General features: G+C 50.0%; 1 long non-coding RNA gene across 3 annotated transcripts in view; it reads left to right on the top strand.

The window, feature by feature from the left end:
- The window catches only part of LOC140913396 (uncharacterized), a 50,323-nt gene extending 30,759 nt beyond the window's left edge, over nt 1-19,564 (top strand). Inside the window, exons 5-6 of one of the 3 annotated variants that reach the window (XR_013635989.1) lie at nt 14,825-15,165; nt 18,060-19,564. This is a non-coding gene — a long non-coding RNA (uncharacterized LOC140913396). Of the gene's footprint in view, nt 1-2,187; nt 2,784-14,824; nt 16,778-18,059 lie in introns of those variants that run through there. The other 2 variants (XR_012159574.2, XR_012159575.1) reach the window with 2 other exon arrangements.
- The last annotated feature ends 341 nt before the right edge of the window (nt 19,565-19,905 follow it).

Here is a 19,905-nt window from a genome sequence, read left to right as displayed (position 1 = left end):
GTATGTTAGGGAGTGGCAGCAGACTTCTAGCAACAGGTACCGTGTATACGGGTGATTCAATACTTGGCAGAAAAAGGCAAGTCAGATATCTACCTTCAAATAAGAATTTGTCTTTTTTTATACATTTCAAAAATGCAGATTGTATTTGTAACAGTTCAGGCTCAACCTAGATGCAGAGGGAAACATCTCCACAGGCCCTTGATCCTACAAAGAGTTAAGTGCCATCTGCTCCTACTTATTTCACAGAAGGGGCTGAGCACCTTACAGGATCAGATCCATAATGACTAATGATCTTCCTGCCATTTAAGTCAATAGCAAATCTTCTGTGGATTTCAGTGGGAACAGGACTGGGCCCTAAGTGAGAAGCCTTACCTACTGTACATATAGGACCCTGTCCTGCAAAGTGCTAAGCAGTCTGGCTGTACATTCAACAAAGCACTATAGCACATGCTTAATTTCAGCACATGAATAATCCCCCTGACTTCAGTGGGACTATTCATGTACATAGCTTTAAGCATGTGCTTAATTTCTTCACTGGATAGGCTCTTGAGGGCTCATTACCTGGATTCCGATTTCACGTCCAGTGAAATCAATGGAAACTCCCATTGGTTTTAATGTGCTCTCGAAAAGCAGCTTTAATCTGCACAGGAATCTGGGACCATCTCACACCCATCATTCCTTCTCAAGTCACACTCATCACAATTTCTTCATCATCCACACACAGAGAGGGAAAGATTGGATTCAGTGGCCTACTAAAGGTCCTCCTTATAGTCCTAACAATTCTGTCTCAGAAAGCACTGGACGGTGCCATGTTCTTTCCATCACTCAATCCAGCTGCTATGCTGTGAATTTGATGGAACATTTATATCTCTGACCAATCTCACAAATTAATAACATGAAAACGCACCTGTACTACTTAATGCTGAAATTTTCTATTGTGATGTCTCATTTCTTTAAGATATGAAGCTAAATCTGAGTATTATGGGAGCAGGAATAAGGGCTTTAAGTGGGGAATGAAGGGTATTTCCAACTAACACTATAAGTGATCAGTGCCCCATATCCATTTTAAGCTTTGATAGTAAAGATTATGGGCCAAATTCATCACTGTATAGCCCCAAGGAAGTCAGTAGATATGTCTACAATCTCTTATTTCATGCTAAATCATTATGACTTAATCACTTATTTAACTTTTCTTAAAATAAGTTATGGCCAAATTTGGATTTTATTGGAGCTGTATCCATTTACACCAAGTCTGAATTTGGCTCTCTGAGACAGGTGTTCAAGTTGCAGTGGGGGAGGTTTAGGTTGGATATTAGGAAAAACTTTTTCATTAGGAGGGTGGTGAAACACTGGAATGCGTTACCTAGGGAGGTGGTAGAATCTCCTTCCTTAGAAGTTTTTAAGGTCAGGCTTGACAAAGCCCTGGCTGGGATGATTTAATTGGGGACTGGTCCTGCTTTGAGCAGGGGGTTGGACTAGATGACCTCCTGAGGTCCCTTCCAACCCTGATATTCTATGATTCTGTGGGGAGCTCCCCTGAAGCTAGTGGGTTTACATTAGGGTTCATTTGGCCTAATATCTCTTCTAGTCACTCCAACTTATTGTCAAATTTTAGGTCCTGATTCTGCAGTTTGCAACACAAGAGTGGGCTGCTGCATGCATGCAGAGCCCTGTTCTGCCTGTTCTAAATGGCTGGATTGGGACCTTAGCAACCCCTTCAGCACGCTAACTAGGCAGAGGAGACAGAGTATTGCCTGAAGCTTTCTTCTCGTCTCCAGAATGTTGCAATGTCTGTACAAATGTTTTAATTTACTTTTAGCTCCCTCTTGTGGATCTTATCAAAAGGCTGCATGATCCCTGTGACATTTTTCTGAAGTTATCTGTGCACACTAGCAGTATAACTGTACATAACCAACTGATCCAAAGCCCATTAAAGTCAATGGGAATCCTTCCACCTACTTCAATGGACATTGGATCAGGCCTAAATGACTCTTCTGTGTTCATCTTCTTTGCTTGTCTGACCAAGTAAACTCATGGTTCCAGCTTGGCTTCCTTAATCAAAGCATTTTAAAGGCTGAAATGCTTTCCCTTGGGCCAGGGGATCATCTCCCTTGTACACATCTCACTCACTTCCACCGTTTGCAACTTTAACGTATCCTCTCCTTTGTTTTCCTTCCTCTTCTGTAGCTCAGTCTGCCCATCAGCTCTGCCTATTGCCGCTGTCCCTGGTGTACTCCTGCTTCCATCCTCATCTCTTCTTTATCCTGAGGCCTTGACTTTCACAGCTCTCTTCCAAAGTGCCAGTGCTCTCTAGACTGCAGCATGTGCAGAATGCTGCTGCCTTCCTTCTCCTTCATAGTCCACGCTCGGACAATGCTGCTAGCTCCTCATCCATTTCCAGAACCAGTTCAGATTCGTTCTCCTTGTTTTAAAATGCTCCGTGGCCTTGCTCCAGCTTATCCGACGGGCCGCCTCTCTCTCTGCTAAAGAAGCACTAACCTGAACGACAGTACATCAAACAATCTCATTGCTGCTGCCATAGCACCTGCCACCTGGAACAGCTTTTCTGCAGCTCTGCACCTTATGGATTCCTTCACTTCTTTTTTTCTTCAAATCTCATGAAAATGTGTATTTCCTCCCTTGCCAAGATCTCTCTCTCTCCCTCTCCCTATGTGCCATCAGGTTTTACTTTAATTCTGTAACTGTTATTTACATCTGTATATCGTTTTGGGATGCAATTGGAATGAAATATGTTGTGCCAAATAAAATGGCGTTGTGAGAAGGAGCTGGTGTGGTCTAGTGGTTGGGGACTGGCTATTCCAGGGTCTGTTCCTGACTTGCTGTGTGACCTTGGATAAGCCTCTTTACCTCTATTTTTCCCCTCCCATCTTTTGCTGGTTTAGTCTGCAAGCTCTTTGGGATAGGGACGTTCTCTTAGCAGGGGCGGTGGAGCCTTCCCAAAAGTGGGGGGGGCAGGGCCCTCCATGGCCCCACTCTGCCCCGCCTCGCCCTGCCCCGCTCCTCCTCTTTCCTCCCGAGGCCTCAACCTGGATCAGGGCTGAGGAACCTGAGCCCCTCCATCTGCCCAGGACGGGGGACAGAGAGCAGCTCCCAGCCCATGTCCCCAACTCCTGGGCTCCCCACGCAGGGCAGGCGGAGGATCCATGGCTCCCCACAGCTGCTTGTGCAGCTCTGACCCTGACCCAGCTCCGGCCAGGGGGCGGGCCTTGCAGCCACAGCCTGGCCATGGTAAGAGCCGCCCAGGCAGATATATGGTGTTGCAGACCCTCCATCTGCTCTGGATGGGAGGTTTGGGGGTGAGCACACAGGCCGGGGGCTGCTTTTGGGGGCTCCCCTTCCCTGGGCAGGTGGAGGGTCTGCAGCGGCCCACGCTCCCTGACCGGGCTCCAGTTGCTGGCCTGGCTGGAGGGCTGGGCCTTGGGGGGGAAGAGGACGGGCAGGGGCAGACCCGTGGTGAAAAGTGGATGGGCCAGGTCTGTCCACTTCCAAAAAATGGGAGGACCATGGCTCCCTGACCCCGCCGTTCTAGTGCTCCTGTCTCTTATTGTGTGATGCCAGACACAATGGAGCCCTGACTTCCAGTAAATTTCTAGGCCTACTAATAATAATATTGTTTCTAGATATTTAAAACATATTTTTATCAAATGCACATATCATTGAAGTGCAGCTCACTAGTGTGGCACACATTATGCATCCCATGAAGGCCGGTGCTCCCCAAACTTTTTTGGTCACACCCCCACCCTTACTTGGCCAGGAGCTGGTGATTGAGGCTGGGGCTGGAGCTGCTGCTGGGGTTGGGGGCAGAGCGGGGCTGAGTGTGGCCCTCCCTCCCTGGCCCCCATGGGGGCTGGTCTGTGGCCCACTGCACCCCCTGAATATTCCTCTGCTCTCCTGAAGGGGGGCTGTGCCCCACAGTTTGGGGACCACTGTTCTAGTCCAATTTATTTCAGTGCTATCTCATTTTCTACTTGAGATACTCATAGCCCTGGTCTACACTAGGACTTTAGGTCGAATTTAGCAGCGTTAAATCGATTTAAACCTGCACCCGTCCACACAGTGAAGCCCTTTATTTCGACTTAAAGGGCTCTTAAAATCGATTTCCTTACTCCACCCCTGACAAGTGGATTAGCGCTTAAATCGACATTCCCGGCTCGAATTTGGGGTACTGTGGACACAATTCGATGGTATTGGCCTCCGGGAGCTATCCCAGAGTGCTCCATTCTGACCGCTCTGGACAGCACTATCAACTCAGATGCACTGGCCAGGTAGACAGGAAAAGAACTGCAAACTTTTGAATCTCATTTCCTGTTTGGCCAGCGTGGCAAGCTGCAGGTGACCATGCAGAGCTCATCAGCAGAGGTGACCATGATGGAGTCCCAGAATCGCAAAAGAGCTCCAGCATGGACCGAACGGGAGGTGCGGGATCTGATCGCTGTTTGGGGAGAGGAATCCGTGCTATCAGAACTCCGTTCCAGTTTTCGAAATGCCAAAACCTTTGTGAAAATCTCCCAGGGCATGAAGGACAGAGGCCATAACAGGGACCCGAAGCAGTGCCGCGTGAAACTGAAGGAGCTGAGGCAAGCCTACCAGAAAACCAGAGAGGCGAACAGCCGCTCTGGGTCAGAGCCCCAAACATGCCGCTTCTATGATGAGCTGCATGCCATTTTAGGGGGTTCAGCCACCACTACCCCAGCCGTGTTGTTTGACTCCTTCAATGGAGATGGAGGCAATACGGAAGCAGGTTTTGGGGACGAAGAAGATGATGATGAGGAGGAGGTTGTAGATAGCTCACAGCAAGCAAGCGGAGAAACCGGTTTTCCCGACAGCCAGGAACTGTTTCTCACCCTAGACCTGGAGCCAGTACCCCCCGAACCCACCCAAGGCTGCCTCCTGGACCCAGCAGGCGGAGAAGGGACCTCTGGTGAGTGTACCTTTTAAAATGCTATACATGGTTTAAAAGCAAGCATGTGAAAGGATTACTTTGCCCTGGCATTTGCGGTTCTCCTAGATGTAGTCCTAAAGCCTTTGCAAAAGGTTTCTGGGGAGGGCAGCCTTATTTCGTCCTTCATGGTAGGACACTTTACCACTCCAGGCCAGTAACACGTACTCGGGAATCACTGTAGAACAAAGCATTGCAGTGTATGTTTGCTGGCATTCAACCAAAATCCGTTCTTTATCTCTCTGTGTTATCCTCAGGAGAGTGAGATATAATTCATGGTCACCTGGTTGAAATAGAGTGCTTTTCTTCAGGGGACACTCAGAGGAGCCCATTCCTGCTGGGCTGTTTGCCTGTGGCTAAACAGAAATGTTCCCCGCTGTTAGCCACAGGGAGGGGGGAAGGTTGAGGGGGTAGCCACGCGGTGGGAGGAGGCAAAATGCGACCTTGTAACGAAAGCACATGTGCTATGTATGTAATGTTAACAGCAAGGTTTACCCTGAAAGAGTGTAGCGACTGTTTTATAAAATGTGTCTTTTTAAATACCGCTGTCCCTTTTTTTTTCTCCACCAGCTGCATGTGTTTCAGTGATCACAGGATCTTCTCCTTCCCAGAGGCTAGTGAAGCTTAGAAAGAAAAAAAAACGCACTCGCGATGAAATGTTCTCCGAGCTCATGCTGTCCTCCCACACTGACAGAGCACAGACGAATGCGTGGAGGCAAATAATGTCAGAGTGCAGGAAAGCACAAAATGACCGGGAGGAGAGGTGGAGGGCTGAAGAGAGTAAGTGGCGGGCTGAAGACAGGGCTGAAGCTCAAATGTGGCGGCAGCGTGATGAGAGGAGGCAGGATTCAATGCTGAGGCTGCTGCAGGACCAAACCAGTATGCTCCAGTGTATGGTTGAGCTGCAGCAAAGGCAGCTGGAGCACAGACTGCCACTGCTGCCCCTCTGTAACCAACCGCCCTCCTCCCCAAGTTCCATAGCCTCCACACCCAGACGCCCAAGAACGCGGTGGGGGGGCCTCCGGCCAACCAGCCACTCCACCACAGAGGATTGCCCAAAAAAAAGAAGGCTGTCATTCAATAAATTTTAAAGTTGTAAACTTTTAAAGTGCTGTGCTTAAAGTGCTGTGTGGCATTTTCCTTCCCTCCTCTACCACCCCTCCTGGGATACCTTGGTAGTCATCTCCCTATTTGTGTGATGAATGAATAACGAATGCATGACTGTGAAGCAGCAATGACTTTATTGCCTCTGCAAGCGGTGATTAAAGGGAGGAGGGAAGGGTGGTTAGCTTACAGGGAAGTAGAGTGAACCAAGGGGCGGGGGGTTTCATCAAGGAGAAACAAACAGAACTTTCACACCGTAGCCTGGCCAGTCATGAAACTGGTTTTCAAAGCTTCTCTGATGCGTACCGCGCCCTCCTGTGCTCTTCTAACCGCCCTGGTGTCTGGCTGCGCGTAACCAGCAGCTAGGCGATTTGCCTCAGCCTCCCACCCCGCCATAAATGTCTCCCCCTTACTCTCACAGATATTGTGGAGCACACAGCAAGCAGTAATAACAGTGGGAATATTGGTTTCGCTGAGGTCTAAGCGAGTCAGTAAACTGCGCCAGCGCGCCTTTAAACATCCAAATGCACATTCTACCACCATTCTGCACTTGCTCAGCCTGTAGTTGAACAGCTCCTGACTACTGTCCAGGCTGCCTGTGTACGGCTTCATGAGCCATGGCATTAAGGGGTAGGCTGGGTCCCCAAGGATACATATAGGCATTTCAACATCCCCAACAGTTATTTTCTGGTCTGGGAATAAAGTCCCTTCCTGCAGCTTTTGAAACAGACCAGAGTTCCTGAAGATGCGAGCATCATGCACCTTTCCCGGCCATCCCACGTTGATGTTGGTGAAACGTCCCTTGTGATCCACCAGAGCTTGCAGCACTATCGAAAAGTACCCCTTGCGGTTTATGTACTCGGCGGCTTGGTGCTCTGGTGCCAAGATAGGGATATGGGTTCCATCTATGGCCCCACCACAGTTAGGGAATCCCATTGCAGCAAAGCCATCCACTATGACCTGCACATTTCCCAGGGTCACTACCCTTGATATCAGCAGATCTTTGATTGCGTGAGCTACTTCCATAACAGCAGCCCCCACAGTAGATTTGCCCACTCCAAATTGATTCCCAACTGACCGGTAGCTGTCTGGCGTTGCAAGCTTCCACAGGGCTATCGCCACTCGCTTCTCAACTGTGAGGGCTGCTCTCATCCTGGTATTCATGCGCTTCAGGGCAGGGGAAAGCAAGTCACAAAGTTCCATGAAAGTGCCCTTACGCATGCGAAAGTTTCGCAGCCACTGGGAATCGTCCCAGACCTGCAACACTATGCGGTCCCACCAGTCTGTGCTTGTTTCCCGAGCCCAGAATCGGCGTTCCACAGCATGAACCTGCCCCATTAGCACCATGATGCATGCATTGTCAGGGCCCATGCTTTCAGAGAAATCTGTGTCCATGTCCTGATCACTCACGGGACCGCGCTGACGTCGCCTCCTCGCCCGGTATCGCGTTGCCATGTTCTAGTGCTGCATATACTGGTGGATAATGCGTGTGGTGGTTAATGTGCTCCTAATTGCCAAAATGAGCTCAGCGGCCTCCATGCTTGCCTTGGTATGGCGTCAGCACAGAAAAAAGGCGCGGAACGATTGTCTGCCGTTGCTCTGACAGAGGGAGGGGCGACTGACGACACGGCTTACAGGGTTGGCTTCAGGGAGCTAAAATCAACAAAGGGTGTGCCTGTACATCAAGGAGTATTTCAGGCAAGACTGCATGGAGGGTTCCAATAAGAAATGGTGCACCTAAGTTATCGTTGTTATTGGAACAAGGAGGTTAGCCTGGCCTCTGATTGATACATGGCTAGATTTACCTCGCTGCACCTTCTCTGTGAGTGACTGCAGTGTGATCTAGACAGGGGAGGAGGCAAATGAGTACAAAACAAATCTGGTCTATTTCTTGTTCTGACCCACTCCATCTATCTTTTACATCTTTGGCTGGCAGCAGACGGTGCAGAAGGACTGCATGCCATCCACATCTCATGGCTGCTTGGCAGAAGATGGTACAGTACGACTGCTAGCCATCTTCATCTCTTGCCTGCCTGGCATAAGATGGTACAATACGACTGCTAGCAATCCTCATCTCTTGCCTGCCTGGCAGAAGATGGTACAGTACGACTGCTAGCAGTCCGTATTGCCTGCCCGCTCACCATAAGACGGTTCAATAGGACTGCAGGACTAAAGAGAATGACCTGGTCAAGTCACTCCAAATTTAGTCCCTGCGCCCATGTCTGCCCAGGCGCTCCCAGCCGACGTGGCCAGGAGCACCTCGGACACGATGAGGACGACTACCAATCGTATTGCACCATCTGCTGCCAGAAGGCAATGGGTTGCTGCTACTGTGCAGCAAAGCCGTACCGCGTCTGCCAGCACCCAGGAGACATAGGGTGACGGTTACCTGAGCTGGCTCCATGCTTGCCGTGGTATGGTGTCTGCACAGGTAACTCATGAAAAAAGGCGCGAAACGATTGTCTGCCCTTGCTTTCACGGAGGGAGGGAGGGAACGGGGGCCTGACGACACGTACCCAGAACCACCCGCGACAATGTTTTAGCCCCATCAGAGTGCTCCATTGTGAGTGCTCTGGACAGCCCTCTCAGATGCCCGATTGTTTGCCATTGCTCTGACGCTGGGAGGGGCGCTTACAGGGTTGGCTTCAGGGAGCTAAAATCAACAAAGGGGGTGGCTTTACATCAAGGAGTATTTCAGGCAGGACTTCACGGAGGGTTCCAATAAGAAATGGTGCACCTAAGTTATTGTCCTTATTGGAACAAGAAGGTTAGCCTGGCCTCTGATTGATACATGGCTAGATTTACCTCGCTGCACCTTCTCTGTAAGTGACTGCAGTGTGATCTAGAAGAATGAGTCCCCTAGACAGGGGAGGGGGGGAAGCAAATGAGTACAAAACAAATCTGGTCTATTTCTTGTTTTGATCCACTCCATCTATCTTTTACATCTTTGGCTGGCAGTAGACGGTGCAGAAGGACTGCATGCCATCCACATCTCATGGCTGCTCGGCAGAAGATGGTACAGTACGACTGCTAGCAGTCCGTATCGCCTGCCCGCTCACCATAAGACGGTTCAATAGGACTGACTGCAGGACTAAAGAGAATGACCTGGTCAAGTCACTCCAAATTTAGTCCCTGCGCCCATGTCTGCCCAGGCGCTCCTGATCGACCTCACAGAGGCGACCAGGAGCACCTCAGACATGACGATGACGGCTACCAGTCGTACTGTACCGTCTGCTGCCACAAGGCAATGGGTTGCTGCTACTGTGTAGCAATGCCGTACCGCGTCTGCCAGCACCCAGGAGACATAGGGTGACGGTTACCTGAGCGGGCTCCATGCTTGCCGTGGTATGGCGTCTGCACAGGTAACTCAGGAAAAAAGGCGCAAAATGATTGTCTGCCCTTGCTTTCATGGGGGGAGGGAGGGAACGGGGGCCTGACGATATGTACCCAGAACCACCCGCGACAATGTTTTACCCCATCAAGCATTGGGATCTCAACCCAGAATTCCAATGGGCAGCGGAGACTGCGGGAACTGTGGGATAGCTACCCACAGTGCAACGCTCCGGAAGTCGACGCTCGCCTCGGTACTGTGGAAGCGCTCCGCCGAGTTAATGCACTTAATGCACTTAGAGCATTTTCTGTGGGGACACACACACTCGAATATATAAAACCGATTTCTAAAAAACCGACTTCTATAAATTCGACCTAATTTCGTAGTGTAGACATACCCATAGAGTCAGAATGTTTAAGATCAGAAAGGATCCCCTGATCATCTAGCCTGACCTCCTGTATATCATAGGCCGCCGCCACCATCCAGAACCCACCCACTAACTCAACAAGTGAAATGAGACCAAAGCAATACAACCCACAGAAGCCTCGGCTATTACATGCCACAGGCAGAAAACAGGAGGAACCAAGTTGCAACAGTGCCTGAGACCCTGGCAATGGCAGGAAAATGATTAAGTGAGATTCACTCAGGGACCTGTCAAGTGACCTGCATCCCACGCTGCAGAGGAAGGTGGAACCCCCCACCTCCTCCAAAGTCACTGCCAGTCTGACCTGGGGGGAAATTCCCTCCTGTCCCCATGTATGGCAATCAGTTAGACCCTGAGCATGGGAGCTCACTCCACAAGATTTTGTGACAATGTGTGATACACAGTATATGAAGAAGGAGCTATGAGGTATTGTACTGCAGAACATTCCCCTGGCAGTCCAATATATGTGATGTGGTTTTCTTTCAAAAACAATAGTTACTGAGAGGTACTGCAAGTTCACAGAGGAGATGCCATTTTGCTATATTTCTGCTTCCCACTCTCTCATTGAATAGGCTCACTTCTCTATTTAGAGAACAACCAGCATGTCGGACCACCCCTGCACCTGGCACACTCCACCCAGAGCTTTCAGAAGAGCTGATGGTTGTGGGGGTGCAAAGGGTATCAATGAAGTGGAAAATATAGGCTCCTTTTTGTGCAGTCCACACTGTTTACATGTCACTTTGTCAGGAAACTTATTAACAGTTGTGCATGTCTAAACTGACTCCAGCCTTTTGCAAACGTAAAAAGGCCACATCAGGAAAAAGTCTTTCTTGAGCAACCTCCTATATACCCCACTCAAGTCAAGGGCCTTTCACAGTCAGGGCATAATTTGGCCTTTAAAGAGGAATACACTGCATAGAAGCTGAAGGAAATTGTCTTCTCTTTCACTGGTTGAGAATCCAGAAGGCTGTTTGAGCCTCCCTAGGGGAAAGGCCAACTTGACCTCCATTCACTTTGACACCCAAATGAACTGTATTTAATGTAAAAAATAAATCTCCAGTGAGGAGCTCATACTTTAACCATTGCAAGGATGCTGCCTAGGAAAAAAACTGAATCCAGTTCTGCTCTCAGACACAGGACAGGATTTGGCCTGGAGTCTCTCTCATGGGGTGAGGAAACAAGTCTTCGTTGCAGAAAAATGTTAATGTAAAACAAAGGTGTTTTTGGGTCAGCAGGAGAGCTCCGTAGGAAGGCATATTTCTGTGTCCTCCCAGCTTTGCAAATTTGGGTTGAATTATGCTATGTTTTGGGCTACAAATTATTTTCAGCTGAGTCCAATGAGGAGCTGTACCTCTGGAAGTGACTCAGGTTTAGACAAGTTCCTCCTCAAAACCAGTCAAATCATGTTGTCAGGAAGCAAGCCTGTTGCACCATTCCTCATCTAGGGTTTTCAACCCTCTAGGAGTGTCCTGGAGTCTCCAGGAATTGAAGATTAATCTTTAATTAGGGATTATGTTGTGATGAAACCTCCAGGAATATGTCCAGCCAAAAGTGGCAACCCCACTTTGCACTCATCCAGCTCTGCGATGGCCTCACCTCATCCCTGTACCCATTGGGGTGTTTTGTACCCTTGGAAGCATTAGGAAGGAGTAGGCCCTGAGCTTGGAGGAGCACAGGGACAGTAGTTGCATTTGAATGCTGCATGAGGATCAGAGGAAAGTTGAGGTCTTCTTGAGCCCTTACCCTCTTGTGCACCTACAATGGTGCCAGGCAAAATCTGGTCATTGGTCTCTAATATACTGTTATATTGGCCTCTCTGCTTTGAGTTACAGAATAGATACTGTGAGGAGTAACAGCACTAAATAATAGAAGTAAGTCAAGCTAACGAGTGAAATGCTTGTATGGCCCTAGTCTCTCAGGCTTGGCTCTCTCTTCCATCATCTCTCTAGAGTACTGTTCTTCTCACCAACTCTGTCCCAGCATTCAGGCAGATTTGAGCACTGCCAATTATTGCTCCATTCAGCTGCAGAAATGACACTGGCAGGTCACAGGAAAGGTTTAAAATCAACAGTTCCCTTAAGTGGGCCCAGATTTCCAGCTATCAAGTAGTGGAGGTTTCAGGCTGCACTTCCTGACTATACAGTCTGAGGAATGCATTCCCTGCCACTCAACCTCTTCAGCCCCACTAATGGCCATGCTCTTCTAGAAGCTTCTCCCCACATTGCCAGGGCCCTGGTATCCTGTCACGCTTCTGCTGGATTCTCAGATACAAACTGGTGGGAGTTCTACACACACACGCCGGGGCCTGAATTTGGGCGACGGTTTGACATGTGATAAGATCAGCATCATGCTTGTTGAAGTTTAGATAACAATGGGAATCTGCCAGTAACACTGGTGCCAGAGGGACCTGAGGAGAAGGTTAAGGAAGGGTGGCAATAGGAGAGTTGAGGAAAGCTGTCAGTGAATGAGTTGGTAAAATCAAGCCAATCAAGGGCCAGTGCACTGGGCTGTGATGGCCCAAACCTTGACTGTGACTGCTAGAAATTGGTGCCAAATCAAGTGAACTCTTCACTCAATCATCCCTGTGCCCTGCTGGTGTCCGTCCTTTTGAGACTAGTAAGAACTGACAGCACCAAAATTAGCCTGAATGCAGGGATGGAGCTGGCGAGAACAACACACCACAGCGCTCACGATGCAGAGATCTAAATGCAGACACTGTTACTACATCAGGATGCAGTGAGACAAACCATGAGTGGGTAGCAGCACTCTCCTCTTGTCCTGCCCTGTTAGCAGGTGTTGGAACTTGGGGGTAGGGGGAGATCTTGTTGACTCATTGTGGCAGGTGCAGCTTGTTAACTTCAGATCTGTCAGTGCCAGGCAGCTTGTGTGACATGCACATCTATAAGTCCCCCTTGTGTACTCCGAAGCCCAGACAGCTCCACACATTCATATGGGCTTGGGGGGAGCAGCAAGTTGATCCTCATAGCCACTGAAAGCAGTCTGGTAGTTTCTCTGCCTCTGTCCCTGGCCAGTTCCCAGCCCACATGGTGCAGCGGAGAGGGAAAGAGGAGGTGTCCAATGGGGGGTGAGTGCCCCATGTGAGGGGCTAATAGGGAGAACTAGCTGGGGAGGGGGACATAGGAGGGGTTCAAGAGCTGTTGTTAGTGTTGGGGACACTGGGGCATGGCCACTAGGTAACTCGAGGGGATGGAAGACCACAAGTGTTGATGAAGCCCCCTCGCACTAGGCCCGGTGTCCTTGCCCCCCCCTCCTGCCTGGAGGCACTCGCAGCAGCTCTGTGTACTAGGCCCAAGTGTCCTTGGCCCCACTGCCTGGAGGCACACACAGCAGTTATGGTGATGTAACCCTTCTGCCCGTCAGAGTTGGCAGCAACAAGGGCCGGGTTCAATATCTAGGGGATCCAGTCCAATAACACAATGCAAACCGGCTCGAGCCCCCACCCAGTGACCTGGGACAAATATATACCACCCCCGCTGGGCGCCTCCAAGAGGCAATACTTCCCCTCTCGCAAGCACATAGTCTGAGTGTAGCAAAAAGCCTTTTAATAACAGAGAGAAACAATGTGGCATTATGTTGGGGAAACACCACCAACAGGATTCATAACACAACCCATGAGCAAACCCCCCCCCCCCCAAGCAAATTGGGGCATGCCCTTTTCCCTTTGGTTCTTGAGTCCAGCAACCCCAAATCACCCAAAGTCCCAAAAGTCCAATGCCCCAAAAGTCTCTGTCCCTGGTCAGGGCAGCCCCAGAGTTTGAAAGTTTATCTGCGGAGCTTTACCTCCCAACCTGGGTGGAAATGGGACGGGGGTAAGAGGCACCTTACATGATCTGAAGCTGACCGCCCCATAGCTCCATAGCAGCGCTCCGCTCCGCCAGCCGCCCCACGAACTCCTTCGCTCAGCTGCGCTCCGCTCCGCCAGCCGCCCCACGAACTCCTTCGCTCAGCTCCACGGCCCACAAGCAGCTCCTGCCATCCACAAACTGCTCTGCGTCGAACTGCTTCACCAGCTGGTCCGCAAGGCACTCCAGCCGCCCCGCAAACTGCTCCACAATATATCTTCAGGCTCCCCCACTACTTAACACAACACTCAGTGATTTCAGCTCTTAGGTGAATTCAGCTTATAGTAGGGGAGCCCCAGTGCTGGTGCACTGTCAGCCCAAAGTGAGCTCAGCAGCCTATAACTAGACTTCTAATGAAATCAAAATTAGCTCTGATATTCCACAGTGGAGAGAGGAGGAAGTGCAATCAGCATGTAAGGCCCATCACCGAGAGGCCCATACCACCAAGTATTACTACTTGTCCCCAGCCTCTCTCCATTCACACACTTTTGGAACCCATGACCCTTGCCTAGCGAGTGCTACTTAGTTGATGGTGAATCCCTCCATCATAACAAAAGGCCACATACAGTTCCAAGCACAGTTCCCATAATCAGGGTAATAACAATTTATTCTTCCTGCCCCAATAACAGAGACACTGGGGATCCCACAGCAGCCAAAGTGACCATTTGGGCAGCTATGGTCTCATTCTAGGCGTGGTGGGTGTGCCTATGCAAATGAGATCGGCCCCTGAAGTTCTTTTCCACAACTTGCCACACCTCACCACCAGATGTCAGGGTGGAGCTCATCCTGACACTGCTTACACTGAGAATCTGCAACAGTATGTTGCAGAGTCAGACTGCCTGAAACTAAGCAAGGCCAAACAGAGGAGATATGAAAGAACAATGCTGAATAAAGCAGCTTTATGTATAGTTTAACAAATGATACAGAGAATCAGGGAACTAGCTGGGAATTGGATTGGCTGGCTATATGGATACTTGGGGCAGCTTGCTATTGGATAAGTATGCTGAGAAAAAGGATGTATAAAAGCCTGTGTAACTTCCTGCTCTGTTGTGCAGGATTTGAGATTTTATTCTCCCTGTACCTTTTTGCAGCTGCAAATAAACTTTTCTGCTTCTCCACCCCATTGTGATTATTGGGTGTAGCACACCGGGTAACGAACCACTCAAGCTGTTGTTCAGCCTCTCGGCACTGGGTGCCGGCAACAGCTTTTGGCGTCCCTGGGTGGGCGACGAGGCTGCAATTTAGCCTTGCCCGGACCCCTCCTGGAGGTCGAGGATTGCGGCGAGAACCGACGCCCAGCGCGCACCGGTGAGTTCATCGGGGGCCTCGGAGGAGACGCGATTTTATCGACCCCAGAGGGCACAACGGTGCAACACACTCATATAATGGAGAAGCTGTTGTGGACGGCGGTGAAGTACCGGTCCCTTAGACATGGGGGAGGAGCAGCTGCAGGCCACGGTGAAGAACCGGTCCCTTGGATAAGGTAGGAACCTTTTAAAATCCGGATTATATGCTCTGTTGGAACCTGGGGATGCCCAGAGTTACCCTGTAGGTATAGGACAGGGACAGAGCTCAGAGGTTAGGGCACGGTGTACGCCCCTAGAGTGCATTCTAGCAAACTGGAAGGTATTTGGTGCAGATCCGATGACTAAGAGCCAATTAAAATGATTCTGTACAGTTGACTGGCCTCAATATCAACTAGAGGACCAGGGTGATGGCCACCAGGAGGGTCAATTAACTACAACACGATCCTTCAGTTACTCCTGTTCTGTCAGAGAACAAGGAAATGGAATGAACATATGTATGTGCATTTGTTTCTGACTTTATGTACTCGACCAGATATTTTACAGCGCTGTAATCTGACTCCAACTGGTTCGGTAGTAGCTAATGTTAGTCCCCAGACCCCCACCTCCACTGTAATGGCAGAGCCGGAGTCCCCTTCGGCCCCCACACCCCCACCTTATAAGGGTAGGATGCCTCGGGTTACAGAGATTGCCTCCTCGGTGGGACTCTATCCTTTGCTTACCGAGACTGTTGTGGCTTGCCCAGGGGCAGATGGATGTCAGGCTACCACTATGCAAGTTTAAACCCATGTGCCATTCAATCCAATAGACTTAGCAGCTTTTAAAACAGGCTGGGGAATTCTCAACGAACCCAAACAGGTTTATTTCAGTCTTTGAGGGGTGCCTCAGTAGTCACAAGCCGATTGAGACGACTGTAATATCCTCCTGAGAACCCTGTTGTCTGAGGTGGAGAGGGATCAGGTTACAGCTAGGCAAGGGGAGCGTCAGCTGTTCAAGCAAAAAAAAGAAAGGAATCTATCTGTCAAGTTCCTCTCCAAATAATTGTAAGCGGCTCAGGGCATTTCTGGGTATGGCAGGCTTTTGCAAGATATGGATCCCAGAGTTTGGACTGTGGGCTAAACCCCTGTACGACTGTGTAAAAGGAGTGGATCTACCCCTTCTATTGGACCCCAGAGGCTGATAGGGCATTTAAAATCCTGAAAAGAAAATTGATGGAAGCCCCAGCTCTGGACCTGCTGGATCTCTCTAAGCCGTTTCAGTTGTATGTACATGAACGAAGGGGGGTGGTCCTAGGAGTGCTCACACAGCTATTAGGAGCATGGAGACGTCCCGTGGCTTATTTTTCTAAGCAATTGGATCAGGTTGCAAAGGGTTGGCCGGCATGTTTACGGGCGGTCGCAGCTACTGCCCTAGTGCTTGAGGAAGCAAAGAAGCTAACATTGGGAGGGGTTATGCAAATCTATACTCCCCATATGGTCCAAGCCTTATTGGATGCAAAGGGAGGGCTTTGGCTCACCCAGGCTCGGATTGCTCGGTACCAGGCTAAGCTGTTAGAGAACTCTGAAGTCACCTTACAGCCTTGCCCCTCCCTTAACCCAGCCACCCTCTTGCCAGAAACAGAGGAACAGAAACATGACTGTTCAGAGATCATAGATGTCCAGTACTCCAGCCGTCCGGAATTAAAGGATGTACCTCTCCCAAATGCAGATTATGAGTGGTACACTGATGGTAGCAGTACTGTAATAGATGGGCAAAGGAGGGCGGGTTATGCTGTTGTGACCCTCCATGACACTGTGGAAGCTGAAGGTTTGCCTGCTGGGACCTCTGCCCAGCTTGCCGAACTAATAGCCCTGACCCGTGCACTTGAACTGTCAAAAGGAAAGCGGGTCAACATTTTTACTGATTCAAAGTATGCTTTTGGTGTGCTGCATGCTCATGCTGGCCTATGGAAGCAAAGGGGAATGCTGACAGCCCAAGGCTCCCCAGTCAAGTACGGGCCCCAAATCCTCCGGCTCCTAGAAGCCATACAACTCCCCTCGGAAGTGGCGGTGGTACACTGTAAAGCCCATCAAAGGGAAGATCAAGATGTGGCCAGAGGTAACGCTTGGGCAGATAGAGAGGCTAAGCATGCTGCCACCCTGCCATCCCCTCAGACTGAGAATGCCCTTATCCCATCAGTAGGGGAGCTTCCAACCCCTCAGTACTCTGGGGAGGAGAGACAGCTAACTGACAAACTCGGTCTCCGGGAAAAGGAGGGATGGCTCCATTCCCCAGAAGGGAAGGTCCTCTTACCAAAGGGCCCAATCCGGCCAGTGCTTCAGAAACTACATCAAACCACTCATGCTGGCAGGGAAGCACTTATCCAGCTAATGGGAAAATACTTTATCACTTCCGGACTCCGACCCCTGGCTGCCCAGGTACAAGCGGACTGCTTAGTCTGCCAAAAGAATAACCCTCGACCGGGACATCCTGTGCCACCAGCTGCCCTAGAACCCACTCCGGGCCCCGGACAAGTGTGGCAAATAGACTTTACTGCGTTTCCCCGGACCCAAGGGTTCAAATATCTCCTTGTTATAGTGGATCGGTTCAGCGGATGGCCAGAAGCCTTCCCATGCCGTAACTGCACTGCCAGAACAGTGGCCCTCAAGTTTGTTAAGGAGATCATTCCTCGCTTTGGACTCCCCCTGTGGATGAAATCTGACAACGGGACACATTACACGTCAAAAATCATTCAAAGCATCTCACATGCCTTACAGATCCCCTGGAAACTCCATACGCCCTGGAGACCGCAAGCCAGTGGTGTAGTGGAGCGGACCAATCAGACCCTTAAACGGCATCTCTCAAAAGTGTGCCAAGAAGCCTCACTGCGATGGCCTGATGCTTTGCCCCTCGTCCTACTCCGTATCCGCGTTCTCCCAAAGGGTAGATTAGGGCTCAGTCCCTTTGAAATTATGTTTGGAAGGGCATGGCCTATGAATGGCACCCCGGTTCTGTCAGGGGAATGGGAGTTGGGTAATGGTTTTTTGTCACAGTATATGTGTTCCCTGTCTGCTGTTCTCTTGTCTCTTCACAGGTATACCAAGGATTCCCAGCCTCTCCCCTTGGACTCTCCCGTTCACTCCTTACAGCCCGGTGACTCTGTGCTTGTTCGCATCTGGAAAGACGAGCCTCTCCAGGAAAAGTGGAAAGGACCCTGTACCGTCCTGCTGGTCTCCCATACAGCGGCAAAGATCGAGGGACACAAGAACTGGATCCATCACTCTCGTCTGAAGGCAGTAACCGCCCCCTCGTCAGCAGGACAGTGGACTGTCCAACCTGCTGACTCCTCATCTAGTGAGATCTCGGGCTAAAGCTACTGTTTAAAAGACACAAATAGCGGGCACCTTAATGCTAAAATGGGCCCACCCAGGTACTGGAGACCCTGGGTTGGGAAGACTCTGGTAATAATTAATTGGGTAACATTGTTATTCTCTGTATTGGTATTTCCAAACTGTGCATATCGGGAGCATAACTCCTTTGTTTTGCTTGCGCACCATGTTGCTACTTTAACAAACCAGACTGATTGCTGGGTATGTGCTCCAACTCCACTATCCCCCAAAACGGGAATGCCCCTTGACATGCTGCCCCTGACCCTAGCAGAATTAGCCACCACCAAAGAGCAGGAAAGAACGGACTCGCCATTCTGGAATAAGACCTCTTTACAGCAGGCCACCTATCAGGACCAGGAGTATTCAGTTGCAGTACTCACTGAGGGAGTGTTATGTTTTACCCGAAACCAATCTGATCACTATGGGCGTCCTGTGGGAAAAAGCTCCTGTGTTATTACACAGTGGGCTGATGGGTATTGGATAAAGACCAACAGGGGAGGCCAACAGTGTGGGTGTAATGATTCCTCCCCTTTTAGGGAAACACTTACAAATAATCTTACCACAAAAAAGGGGTTTGGAAATGTAACTTGCCGTCAAGTTAACATCTCCAATGTAGCAAGCCCAAGTGAGAAAACTCAGAGCCAAGGCTATTGAGTGTTCTCAAAGGGGGGAGTTGTTGGGGACACTGGGGCATGGCCACTAGGTAACTCGAGGGGATGGAAGACCACGAGTGTCGATGAAGCCCCCTCGCACTAGGCCCCGGTGTCCTTGGCCCCCCCTCCTGCCTGGTGGCACTCGCAGCAGCTCTGCGTACTAGGCCCAAGTGTCCTTGGCCCCCCTGCCTGGAGGCACACACAGCAGTTATGCTGAGAATCTGCAACAGTATGTTGCAGAGTCAGACTGCCTGAAACTAAGCAAGGCCAAACAGGGGAGATATGAAAGAACAATGCTGAATAAAGCAGCTTTATGTATAGTTTAACAAATGATACAGAGAGTCAGGGAACTAGCTGGGAACTGGATTGGCTGGCTATATGGATACTTGGGGCAGCTTGCTATTGGATAAGTATGCTGAGAAAAAGGATGTATAAAAGCCTGTGTAACTTCCTGCTCTGTTGTGCAGGATTTGAGATTTTATTCTCCCTGTACCTTTTTGCAGCTGCAAATAAACTTTTCTGCTTCTCCACCCCGTTGTGATTATTGGGTGTAGCACACCGGGTAACGAACCACTCAAGCTGTTGTTCAGCCTCTCGGCACTGGGTGCCGGCAACATTAGCATTAGGAGTTAATGGGGTACCAGCACTGAGAGGGGGTAACAGAGACGGAAGGAAAAGCAGGTGCTAGTGAGGGAGGAAACAGAATCGGAGAAGAACTAAGGGGGGCAGGGTAGGGAGAAGGTCTGATGGGAGAACTACCTAATGCCACCCTATAACAACACCCCCCACTAATCCCTCTAGTAACTCCCCTGCCTCCTTTCCACTCAGCAACTGAACCCTCTTGGGCTCCCAGATACATTTGCCTTCCCCTCTAGTTCCCCATGTAAGCAGTTTCAGG

The sequence above is a fragment of the Lepidochelys kempii genome, chromosome 6, assembly GCF_965140285.1.
Source record: "Lepidochelys kempii isolate rLepKem1 chromosome 6, rLepKem1.hap1, whole genome shotgun sequence".
NCBI lineage: Eukaryota > Metazoa > Chordata > Testudines > Cheloniidae > Lepidochelys > Lepidochelys kempii.
The sequence above is the reverse complement of the archived record's forward strand: the minus strand, read 5'-3'. Positions and strand labels throughout refer to the sequence as shown.